The sequence below is a fragment of the Anoplopoma fimbria genome, chromosome 7 (assembly GCF_027596085.1).
Source record: "Anoplopoma fimbria isolate UVic2021 breed Golden Eagle Sablefish chromosome 7, Afim_UVic_2022, whole genome shotgun sequence".
NCBI lineage: Eukaryota > Metazoa > Chordata > Actinopteri > Perciformes > Anoplopomatidae > Anoplopoma > Anoplopoma fimbria.
The window spans coordinates 501,420-511,419 of NC_072455.1; positions in this window are offsets into that span (position 1 = coordinate 501,420).

Below are 10,000 nucleotides of genomic sequence, written 5' to 3' on the forward strand. Positions count from 1 at the left end.
CACAGCTTCCTAACAGCTTCCTCTCCCTCACAGCTTCTTCTTCCTCAGCTTCTCTTCTTCCTTCCTCTTCCTCTTCCAGCTTCTTCTTCCTCACAGCTTCCTCTTCCTCACAGCTTCTTCTTCCTCACAGCTTCCTCTTCCTCACAGCTTCCTCTTCCTCAGCTTCCTCTTCCTCACAGCTTCCTCTTCCTCACAGCTTCCTCTTCCTCACAGCTTCTTCTTCCTCACAGCTTCCTCACAGCTTCCTCTCCCTCACAGCTTCCTCTTCCTCACAGCTTCCTCTTCCTCACAGCTTCCTCTTCCTCACAGCTTCCTAACAGCTTCCTCTCCCTCACAGCTTCTTCTTCCTCACAGCTTCCTCTTCCTCACAGCTTCTTCTTCCTCACAGCTTCCTCTTCCCCTCACAGCTCACAGCTTCCTCTTCTCCTCACAGCTTCACAGCTTCTTCTTCTTCTTCCTCACAGCTTCCTCTTCTTCCTCAGCTTCCTCTTCCTCACAGCTTCCTAACAGCTTCCTCTTCCTCACAGCTTCCTCTTCCTCACAGCTTCCTAACAGCTTCCTCTCCCTCACAGCTTCCTCCTCCTCACAGCTTCTTCTTCCTCACAGCTTCTTCTTCCTCACAGCTTCCTCTTCCTCACAGCTTCCTCTTCCTCACAGCTTCCTCTTCCTCACAGCTTCCTAACAGCTTCTTCTTCCTCACAGCTTCCTCTTCCTAACAGCTTCCTCTCCCTCACAGCTTCCTCTTCCTCACAGCTTCCTCTTCCTCACAGCGACTACGTTTTGTGCTACTACGTAGAAAGAACTACGTAGTATGAAACTGAAGGTTTAATCATGCGATCATTAATAATTTATAAGTGAAAACTTACAGATATGTTAGACGATGTAAGTTCAACAATGTCTGCATTTTCGCATAAGAATGAATATAATTATTAATTAATTGTATTTTGAAGGACGTTATGAGGAAAACATGGACTTCAGTGTTTGATCTGATTCAATGAAAACCTGCTTCATCTGCAGATTTATGACAAACATCAACCATCAACCCCCCCCACACACACTGCCCCCCTTCCTCTGGCACTCTCTCAGGCCACGCCCACATTCTATAACACTGGTGGTGGGCCATTGTTAGCTCTGTTGCCAGGCAACACGGCGCACCGTCGTCAGGGACAACCAGTCTTTCTCTCTCTGATAGCAACACCATCACTGAGATGACAAGCCCACACACACACACACACACACACACACACACACACACACACACACACACACACACACACACACACACACACACACACAGCTTCCATCTTGTGGCGGCACATTTTCACACAAACACACAAAAACATATTGTTCATTTTCATGCCTGCTCTCTCCGTCTCACACTCACACACTCACACACTGTGTTGAATGATGCAATCACCTGACATCCGTGTGCTCCTGCAGTGCGTCCATCACACTAACGGCTAATCTTTGAAATGCTTTATTACAGTTCAGCACATGAGGAGGTCACAGCGACGGACACATGAGGAGGAGACGGACAGACACACAAAACAAACGCACCCTCCCTCCGTCTAACGCCACGTTGGGAAAGAAGAGAACGTTTGGTTTTAGTTCCCACCGACCCAAAAAATTAAAGAAACCAATAAAGATTTAAATATTTCCAACCCGTCTGTGAGACTCAATGAGGATGAGGAGTCTGAGGTTAAGGGTTCATCTTCTGGGGAACATGAATACTTCAGTTTGGTCCACCGTGGGTTTGATCTCGTCCTGGGTTCTCTGGACGACCACAGACCTCATTCAACAGTTTATATTTAGAGTTTCAGGTCAAATTTAAGCAGTCTGGATGGAGGAAGTATTATGTCAGGTACGCTTCATAGCCACTGCATAGATCAGCTCCACTCGATCAATATTCAATATCAATCTTATTGGCTGTCGGTAGTTATTAAGGTTTCACAAAGTCACCATTCTAAAAATCAATGATCCAAATTAAACATTTGTTTTAGCACTAATGTACTCACAGTACAGAGTATTCCAAGTGTGCAGCGTAGTATACGTAGTGTACGCCATAGTTTACGTAGTGTACAGTGTAGTTTATGTAGTGTATGTGTAGTTTACGTAGTGTACAGTGTAGTTTATGTCGTGTACGGTGTAGTTTACGTAGTGTACGGTGTAGCTTATGTAGTGTACGGTGTAGTTTACGTAGTGTACAGTGTAGTTTATGTAGTGTACGTGTAGTTTATGTAGTGTACGGTGTAGTTTATGTAGTGTACGTGTAGTTTATGTAGTGTACGTGTAGTTTATGTAGTGTATGGTGTAGTTTATGTAGTGTACGGTGTAGTTTATGTAGTGTACGTGTAGTTTATGTAGTGTACGTGTAGTTTATGTAGTGTATGTGTAGTTTACGTAGTGTACGTGTAGTTTATGTAGTGTATGGTGTAGTTTATGTAGTGTATGGTGTAGTTTACGTAGTGTACGTGTAGTTTATGTAGTGTACGTGTAGTTTATGTAGTGTATGTGTAGTTTAGTTTATGTAGTTTATGTAGTGTAGTTTATGTAGTGTATGTGTAGTTTATGTAGTGTACGTGTAGTTTATGTTTATGTGTAGTTTATGTAGTGTAGTTTATGTAGTGTACGTGTAGTTTATGTTGTATGTGTAGTTTACGTAGTGTAGTTTATGTAGTGTACGTGTTTATGTAGTGTATGGTGTAGTTTACGTAGTGTACGTGTAGTTTATGTAGTGTATGTGTAGTTTATGTAGTGTATGTGTAGTTTACGTAGTGTACGTGTAGTTTATGTAGTGTACGGTGTAGTTTACGTAGTGTACGTGTAGTTTACGTAGTAGTTTATGTAGTGTACGGTGTAGTTTGCGTAGTGTACGTGTAGTTTACGTAGTGTACGTGTAGTTTATGTAGTGTACAGTGTAGTTTACGTAGTAGTTTATGTAGTGTATGGTGTAGTTTACGTAGTGTACAGTGTAGTTTATGTAGTGTACGGTGTAGTTTATGTAGTGTATGTGTAGTTTATGTAGTGTACGGTGTAGTTTACGTAGTGTATGTGTAGTTTATGTAGTGTACGGTGTAGTTTATGTAGTGTACAGTGTAGTTTATGTAGTGTACGGTGTAATTTACGTAGTAGTTTATGTAGTGTATGGTGTAGTTTATGTAGTGTACAGTGTAGTTTATGTAGTGTACGGTGTAATTTACGTAGTAGTTTATGTAGTGTATGGTGTAGTTTATGTAGTGTACGGTATAGTTTATGTAGTGTACAGTGTAGTTTATGTAGTGTTTGGTGTAGTATACATGTGTACAACGTTGTGTATGTAGTGTATTGTGTCGTTTTTGTAGTGTAAAGTGTAGTTTACGTAGTAGTATATGTAGAGTACACCATAGTATACGTAGTGTTTGGTGTAGTGTACGGCGTAGTGGAGGTAGTGTTCTTAGTATACGTAATGTACGCCACAGTATATGTAGTGTACGGTGTAGTTTATGTTTTTTTTTTATGTTGGTTTGTGCAGGATGTCACATGTTCTCTGATGATTCTCAACAACCAATCATTGGTCAGAAGTGTTTTAACTCCACCTTCTAGTATCCAGTACCGTGTACTATACACAACTTTTACTAGCAGAAAACCAAACAGAGCCGCAGCATGCAGTGGAGATGAAGCATTAGTTCATCCTGAACAGGAAGGTTTTACCAGAATAATTTAACATCCTCATTAAAGAAAAGGTTTTAAATGACAAGATATTTTATAACCCAGAACTTTTGATCAGAAATAAACTGATCAGGAACGTTTAGGAAGATTGTTTATGTTTTTGACAGAAACCAAAATTTAGACTTTAAACAGGTTTAAACGGTTCCACAGAAGAACTGGACCCACAGACGAGTTGGAAACATGTTTTTAAGTGAGGAATGTTCTGATTGGATCTGGTTCTGTTCGGTTCCTCTTAGTCCTGAGGTTCTTCTCTAAATGTCTCCCAGATGTTCCAAAGGTTCCCCGTCTGTTCCTGTTTCCTGTCGGTCACCATGCGGTTCTATGTGCATCGATTCAAGAACAGAGAAACTGGTTCTGAACTCTCTCTGAGGTCCTGGTTCGGGTTTCTTTGTGAGTCTGAATGTTTGGGACTAAATGAGCCAATTAAGAGAAACTCCACCAAACGTTTTTAATCACGATTACAAACCGTCCTCCTCCACCTGTTCACGCAAATACAAAAATACGACAAAGTGAGTTTTTTCCCGTCTGCTGTAGTTCGTATAAAACTGCGCCCTGAGAACTTTCCGTTGAAATCCAGACACATAATAAAAGGTTTTGACTGCTCCGTTAGACGGAGGAGTAAATTAGTAACTAAAGAAACCAGGTTCCATGAGTAAGGGGGTCGGATCTGGACCTTCTAGAGAGTTAAGAAGCAGATCAAGTCGCACAAACACGAACAAAATAAAATCCATCAAGGTGTCTTTAGAGTTCTTGAGGAGGAGGTAGACAGAAGAGACAGATAACAGTGATGTGGTAGTTGTAGTCCTACTGTGGTGGAGTTGTAGTCCTTAGTAACAGTCCTGGATCGCTTCGTGCTGAAGGGAAAGTTTTTCCTTTGAGGTCAACGTGTCGTCCGGTTTTGGTCAAACTGGTAAAGTTTCTGTGGTGAAACATGAAGGTCCACTGGAGGCCTGAAGATCCTGGTTTGGCTACGATGAGGAGTAGGAGGAGGAGGAGGAAGGAAAGGAAGGAGGAGACAGTGTTGGTCACAGATGGTGGAGGTTGGACGGCTGGTAGAGGTGGAAAGACGAGTTGTTACTCATTTTACTGGTTTGAGGACCCTTTTACTGGTTTGAAGACTCATTTTACTGTTTTGAGGACCCTTTTCCTGATTTGAGGACTCATTTTACTGGTTTGAGGACCCATTTACTGGTTTGAGGTCCAATTTTACTGGTTTTAGGACCCCATTTACTGGTTTGAGGACCCTATTTACTGGTTTGAGGACCCCATTTACTGGTTTGAGGACTCATCTGACTGGTTTCAGGACTCATTTGACTGGTTTGAGGACCTCATTATACTGGTTTGAGGACTCATATTACTGGTTTGAGGACTAATTTACTGGTTTGAGAACCTCATTATACTGGTTTGAGGACTCATATTACTGGTTTGAGGACTAATTTACTGGTTTGAGGACTCATGTTACTGGTTTGAGGACTCATGTTACTGGTTTGAGGACTCATGTTACTGGTTTGAGGACATGAACAAACACTGTATGTTGTGTAGACAACCTGTATGAATCTATTTAAGAGCTGAGTTTTCTAATTTACCTGCAAACAAGTTCAGAAAAAATTGTGACATCATCAAGCCAGATTCTGATTGGCCGATCCCTGTTCCTGTGACCAAACTGCCCCCCCGCCTCCGTCCTCCTAGCTGGTTCCTGTTCCAGTTGAGGTGGGATTTGTAGTCTTTAATTGTCATCCACACAGAATGAAATTGTAATCCTGCTGCAAAGCACCTGGTTCAAATCCAGAAGTTGTAGTCATTCAAGCTGGATTTGTAGTCCATGTGTGACGGTGACTTCCTGTTCGGCCTCTGCGGCTAGAAGAACCAACGGAACGCCTCGCCGGTCGGGACGGACGGCGGCCGCTGAAACAAGAGACAAAGAGAAGGAAGTTAAAGTTGTTTAAAATACAGAAAACTAGAATGTTCTATGTTCAACGCGGTCGGTTTGTTTATGGAGAACCTGAAGAACTTTATGTTCCACTGTTCAGTTCACTCTAAAGTCAGAAGAGATAAAAATACATAAAATAGAATAGAAAACTCCCAAGATGCTTTGCTGCTCATTTCACAAAGTAAACTTTCTGATTGGTTGAGAGACTGTCAGGTCGACATCAAAGAAAACGAAGGAAGGATGAGGCAACAGTGTGAAACCACACACACACACACTGAACACACACACACAGTGCTGTCACTTGCCTCCACAGGTCCAATTAGTGTCTAATTGAGGCAGATTACGGCTGCTAATTCACTGTCATACACACACACACACACACACACACACACACACACACACACACACACACACACACGGCATGTTTCAATGTGTGTGTGTGTTAATGCAGAGGGAATAATTAGTAATAGTTTGTGGAGATTCCCACAGGGAGAGTGTGTGTGTGTGTGTGTGTGTGTGTGTGTGTGTGTGTGTGTGTGTGTGTGTGTGTGATATATAGAGTCATCAGTGAGGTCGAACGCTGGTGTCAATTAATTATTGATCGCCACTAATTCTTACTACACACACACACACACACACACACACACTCAGACAGTAGTAGATAACAAATATTCTCCTTCCCTCTCCGGCTCGTTTTATCACCATGAATCAGTGTAGAGTATGTGTGTGTGTGTGTGTGTGTGTGTGTGTGTGTGTGTGTGTGTGTGTGTGTGTGTGCAGCCTGCCAGACCCTCAGCAGGGACCGAGCTCTCGCTTTTCACCACCCACCATCTGCACAGCATTCACACACACACACACACACACAGCGGGGTGAGTGTTGCCTTCCAGCTCGCCGGCAGTCCTCCGGGTTAAGTGAGCCAGCACACACACACACACACACTCACACACACACACACACACACACACACACACACACACACACACACACACACACACACACACACACACACACACACACACACACACACACATCACTCACCTCCAGCACCCCCCTCCTCCCCCCGGTTTCTTCTTCAGCTCCTCACACTTCCTGAACTTGCAGATCTGGTGACCCGTCTTCCGGTTCCGGCAGGACGAGCAGACGCCGCAGTTGATGAGCCGCCTGCACGGGCCGCACACGCCGCACCGCTTCCTCTTCCTCTTGGCCACGCCCCCGAGGACGAGGATGAGGACGACAGGGCCACGGCCCCCGTCACCCCGACGACGAGGGCGAGGAGGAGGAGGGGCAGGGGGAGGAGTTGGCGTGCTGCTGGCAGTCCGTTAGCGCCCGCTGGCCGCCCGTCATCTGGAAGGCGCTGCCGGCGTCTGAGATCCCGCCCCTGCCGACCCCATCGCCATGACGATGACCCCGGGGGTAATCCCAGCCCCCCAGGAAGCTACTACCCATCACCCCTCCCCCGTTGCAGCCCCCGCCCTCCGATAGGCCCATCATGTCCGGGTGGGCGTGTCCCTGTTTGTTCATGACGCCGCAGTCCGCCCCGCCGCCGTAACCGGGGAGGAAGTTCCCGTTGCTAGGCGCCATGGGGTGGTGGTGTGCCGTTCCTTGTGCGACAGGAAGTGAGGAGGCGGTGTGTCCGTGTTTCTCAGCTCCTCCCCCTCACCGCTCCCCCCACCCCCTCCTCCTCCCGCCCCCACCGCCCTGGTGCATGCTGGTACCGTGGGGGTGTGATGAGGTCATGTGACCCGGTGTTGCCGAGGGGTGATGGTGGGGGTGGTGGTGGTGGTGCGTCGCCGGTTTGGGCCGGCCCCAGAACATGGCCGCCGGGTGGTTCATGTTCATGTTGTCGTGACAACCCCAGGGCGACGCCGCCATGGCGCCCAGCCTAGCGGCGGCGGGGGGGAAGATGGGCGCAGCGGCCGCCAAACGGGCCGCCAGTTTGGCGGACTGAGGGAAGTTTGAGACGTTCATGTTCATGTTGACGTTGGTCTTGTAGAAGCTGGCGATGGAGGAGCGGTACCGGTCCATCTCCGTGGTGTAGTCCAGCATCGGACCGAGACTCGACACCTGAACACACCACGGATCAATAACACACCTGATCAATAACACACCTGATCAATAACACACCTGATCAATAACACACCTGATCAATAACACACCTGATCAATAACACACCTGATCAATAAGATCTTCTCTAAACATGACTAAGTATGTAACCATCCCCGCTTCAAAGACTCACCTGTCCCTGTCCGCCGTAACCATGGTGATTTGGGTGATGGTGGGAGGGGGCGGAGCTTCTCTGGAGCATTGAGGAGAGGTCGCTCTCCACACACACGCCGCTCGTCATGCCTGACATGACCTCACACACACACACACACACACACACACACACACACTCACACACTCAGTGGCTCACAGCTGGTTCTTTGCTGTCTGTTCTGTGAAAAAAAACCAAAGATGGTAAAGTTTCCTGTAAAAACAAAAAATGTTCATTCCACCACAAGGCAACGATGCTACGTCACGATGCTACTAAGATGCTACGTCACAGTGCTACTAAGATGTCACGATGCTACTAAGATGCTACGTCACAGTGCTACTAAGATGTCACGATGCTACTAAGATGCTACGCCACGATGCTACGTCGCGACGCTACTAAGATGCTACGTCACAGTGCTACTAAGATGTCACGATGCTACTAAGATGCTACGTCAAGACGCTAGTAAGATTCTACGCCACAACGCTACTAAGATGCTAAGCCACTACGCTACTAAGATGCCACGACGCTACTAAGATGCTACTAAGATGCCACTACGCTACTAAGATGCTTAAGATGCCACTACGCTACTAAGATGCCACAACGCTACTAAGATGCCACTACGCTACTAAGATGCCACTACGCTACTAAGATGCCACTACGCCACAACGCTACTAAGATGCCACTACGCTACTAAGATGCCACTACGCTACTAAGATGCCACAACGCTACTAAGATGCCACTACGATGCCACTAAAGATGCCACTACGCTACTAAGATGCCACTACGCTACTAAGATGCACAACGCTAAGATGCCACTACGCTAAGATGCCACTACGCTACTAAGATGCACTACGCTACTAAGATGTCACTACGCTACTAAGATGTCACTACGCTAAGATGCCACTACGCTACTAAGATGTCACTACGCTACTAAGATGCCACTACGCTACTAAGATGCCACTACGCTACTAAGATGCCACTACGCTACTAAGATGCCACTACGCTACTAAGATGCCACGACGCTACTAAGATGCCACTACGCTAGTAAGACGCCACAACGCTACTAAGATGCCACTACGCTACTAAGATGCCACTACGCTACTAAGATGCTACGCTAAGATGCCATGCTACTAAGATGCCACTACGCTACTAAGATGCCACTACGCTACTAAGATGCCACTACGTTACTAAGATGCTACTAAGATGCCACTACGCTACTAAGATGTCACGAGGTCAAGTTTGAACCAAATGGGTCGACCTCCCAACATGGCCGATGTTTCTCTGTGCCACTGGAGATGAAAAAGATGCCAAGTTCTGGAAGATGCTACTAAGATGCCAATTATTAACGTTTGATAATGGGTCGACCTCCCAACATGGCCGATGTTTCTCTGTGTGGAGGAAAAGTTAAGTTCTGGAGGAGAAGCGTGGTTATAATTATTAACGTTATAATGTCACACACACACACACAGACACACACACACACAGTGTAAAACATTCACTGTCTTTTGTGTGTGTGTGCGCAAAACAAACAGCCTGAAACAGAGATGTGTGAATGAGTGTGTATTGTGTGTGGCTACGTGCACGTGTGCGCTCATCCGTGTGCGTGCGCGTAGAAGGAAATGAAGTGTGTGTGTGTGTGTGTGTGACGTGCGCGTGTGTGCATGAGCGCAGCGTGTGTGAAAATGTGTGTGTGTCTCCTCCCCCCTCCCTCGAGGCGTAACTAATTACCCTGTCTGGTCAACCGGGCCGGCGCGAGCTCCGACAGAAGGTCACGGTGGCCACCGGCCGCGAGGGGAAACGGCTCTCCCACGCGACACATTAACCACCCCCCTCCTCCCCCTCAGGCACACTGTGCGGTGTGAGGAGGAGGAGGAGGAGGAGGAGGAGGAGGAGGAGGAGGAGGAGGAGGGAGGATGGGGGGGGGTCAATGAAAAAAGGAAAAAAAGCCCCGATAACAGCCGATAAAGACCGTGAACGCAGCATGCAGTCCGACAGAGAGAGACAGCGCCTGCTGCTACTTACCGGGCCCGCGAGGAGGAGGAGGAGGAGGAGGAGGAGGAGGAGGAGGAAGGAGGAGGAGGAGGGAGGAAGGAGAAGAAGGAGACCG